Below are 3,669 nucleotides of genomic sequence, written 5' to 3' on the forward strand. Positions count from 1 at the left end.
TGCAATCACTCGTGTGTGTGTGTGTGTGTTCCGTATCAGACATAACTCCTACAGCTCAGATTTAGATGCAATTTCACACATAGCCGGACAAGGAATATTATCCAAAGCGCTTTACAATTTTGTTCCTCACATTCACCCATTCACTCACACATTCACACACAGGAAAAATCTGCCCCCCAAGATCAATGCTGGGTGAAACCAATTTACGTAGCCTGGGTCGGGACCCAAAGATGATATATTCATTTTTTCCCCCATGTGGAGAGAGAGTTTATCGGTGAGCCTTAGATTTTATTCTGGAGAATTGCTTGTTGCTTGTAATTACAGTATGTCTACATCTTGCTCATCGGGAGCAATTAGGGGTTAAGTGTCTTGCTCAAGGACACTTCGACACGCTGCCCGGGAGGAGCGGGAATCTAACCACGGTCACCCCCTGTGAAGTATTTGAAGTATTTACAATGTTCACTATTTGGCTTAAGAAGACGGCTGGTCTGGCCAGAACACACAGTTTGTCACTATTCTACACCCCCCACTGTCAGTCTCTGGGGAAAGAGAGAATCCTCAGAGATATGTTTTTAAAATTTGTTTATTTATTGGATGTGGTGATTTATCAGGTGCGCTGTTATGGTTTATAAACAGAGACGTTCCAGTGATTAAGGTCTGCACAAGGAATGTGCACCGTTTTCAGATGCAAAGGTGAAGTCTCTTAATTGCTCGATTTGTGGCAGGAATGAAATATTGGCTTATAAAACATCATCATAGTAGGTGCACACAGCTGCCCTTACCTAGAGGGACAGAAGCACTTTCAGGCTATAATTATAAAATTATTTTATAGAGTAATAATGACTTGTAGACTGGGAATCTAATATTGAACTGTCATAGTATTCTCGTGTGTTTTGCCATACTATATAATGATAATACATGGGATTTATATAGCGCTTTTCCAAATGCTCAGACGCTTTAACAAAACAAAATATGCAGCATATTGGCCTCAGTTGTCATTTAATGATAATGCATTTGATTACAATAACTTATTGTTTGCAAACAAGATGTCTGCGATCTAATATGAATACCTACGGTATCTAATGTATAATTGTAGAATGTTATTTGCAGAATGACGTAATTTCACCTAGTTTTGTTATTTTGGTTTAATTGTGGAATGTAGTGTTTATTTTGATTTGTTGATTGTAATTGTTCTCTTATGTCTTCATCAGTTGTATGTAAAACAGTTTTTTTAAGGACTAAGGGAGAATAGCCTAGCTACAATAAAGGCTTTAAGAGTAAGTAGTATATAAACAAGAATAAATAAACAAACCACTGTATAGACAAGTCTGCACAAATGTTTTTCTTTACAAACCTCTACAAGATGCTACAGTTCTGTTGCTAGGCAGTCCTCCTATTCTGAGCATTAAAAGCTTCTATATAATTCCTACCCTTAACCATCAACACAGCCCCCCCCCATGACAAATACATTCATAAATAGGTCTGACCCAGGCTTGTTCCATTACGCGGCCAGTCTTATCTAAAGTAAGATGATAAGTGTGTGTGTGTATGTATAGTGTGTGGGGCCTCTTAGGTGCTGTGGTCCAGTTGACACTCCCGGTCTTCCCAGGGATGGAGACAGCATCTCCATGGCCAGATCAGGCCGGTACAGAGGATGACACCAGGAGAAAGAGGAGAGCTCTCACTGGCAGGAATGCTGATGAGAGGGAGAGAACCTGGCTGGACTAGGTTGATACCCCTCATGTTCTGTGTCCCAGCTATGCGGTTGGCTACAGTAGCTGTTCTGGGGAGGGGGCGGGACATACAGTAGGACAGGCAAGCTGTAAACTAATCTGCATCCTCACAGCAACAGCCCAGCAAACACATTGACGTCATTTAGCACTCTACTGGCTGTTGGACCAGGGTGTCCAAATAACGGCCCAAAACACCGGTAGACCGACGTTACAACCGTCGACTAAAGACTCACTTCTTCAACCATTATCTGAAATGATAAAAAAAAAAAAAAAAAAAAAAAAATCTAACCCCGACTAACCTTAATGTCATGCACTTGTCCTAATAAACTAACCTACACTGTAACACGCAACACTTTGATGAACATTGTTACTCAGCTGATAGAGTTATACCCTTCTTGCTGTCTTGTCGCACAGAACTTGTAAGTCGCTTTGGATAAAAGCGTCAGCTAAATGACTAAATGTAAATGTACAACACTGTTTAAACAGTTCAGTGAGATAAGATGTAAATGTAAAATAAGATGCAGGCTAATAAGAATGCATCAGCTTCAAACATTGGTAAAACACTCCCCAACAGCATCTTCACAGCTTCAGGTAAGTCTTCCCAGGTCAGGATTTACATGTGGACTGAATGAAAGGATGATCCATGTAGGGTCGGAACACTAAGTCACTTGGCCCGGTGCATGCTGGGAGGGTTGACAAACCGTTTACAAACCCATTAACTCGTTAAACCTGTAACGTTGACACTCTGCAAACAACCGTATACAAACACACACTTCACATGCATTGATCTCAGGATATTGGTCTAGTCGTGTGTTGACTCTATGGTTGTAACCCAGGGCCGTTGTAATGAACTAGTTGTCCCTGAAAAGTTATACATGTAGGCCTATACATGTTTGTTTGGTTGTGTGTGACTGTATTATGGATGTATGTATTTTAAAAGATATTCCTTGGCCTGCTGTCCGGCTAATAATCTGAGCTGTAGGAGTTATGTGTGATACGGAACACACACACACACAAGTGATTGCAATACTCACCAGCACTTTGTGTGCGTGTGTCACAAGATGTCAGAGACTAAACAACTCATTTCTAATGACTTCCTTATTCTCTAACCAGAGGCACTGATTTAATCGTTTCCATGGTAAGGAAACAATTAAATTACTGCACCCGTTTTACTCATCTGCGTGTGTGAAACGTTGTATGCATGTTTGTTTAGTAGTTGTGTGTGAAAAGTTGTAGGCTACATGTAGGCATGGTTGTTTGGTAGTGTGTTTGTGTATGCATGGTAGTGTATTCATGTTTGGTAGTGTGTGCATGTGTGAGTGAAAAGTTGTACAACATGTATGCATGTTTGGTAGTGTGTGGGTGAAAAGTTGTACATGTATGCATGTTTGGTAGTGTGTGGGTGAAAAGTTGTACATGTATGCATGTTTGGTAGTGTGAGTGAAAAGTTGTACATGTATGCATGTTTGGTAGTGTGTGGGTGAAACGTTGTACATGTATGCATGTTTGGTAGTGTGTGAGTGAAAAGTTGTACATGTATGCATGTTTGGTAGTGTGTGGGTGAAACGTTGTACATGTATGCATGTTTGGTAGTGTGTGAGTGAAAAGTTGTACATGTATGCATGTTTGTTTGGTAGTGTGTGGGTGAAAAGTTGTACATGTATGCATGTTTGTTTGGTAGTGTGTGTGTGTGGGACGCATAGGTTTCAGTGTATGTGCACAGGGCAGCCACAGGTGTGCATAGCATGTGTCTGAGGTCAGGAAGGGTAAAGTGAGAGTGCTCAGCTGTCCCCTCCCATCAGGTCAGTGTGAAAGCAGAGTAAGCTGGGAGGCTACTAGACCAGACTATATTAGCAGGAGCCCAGCAACAGACGCATGCTGTCGGCAGTGCAACCTTTATCGGGAATGTAGGCTACACGCTCAACAGTCAACGATG

Source organism: Notolepis coatsorum (assembly GCF_963971535.1).
Source record: "Notolepis coatsorum genome assembly, chromosome: 17".
In the NCBI taxonomy this organism is placed as follows: Eukaryota; Metazoa; Chordata; class Actinopteri; order Aulopiformes; family Paralepididae; genus Notolepis; species Notolepis coatsorum.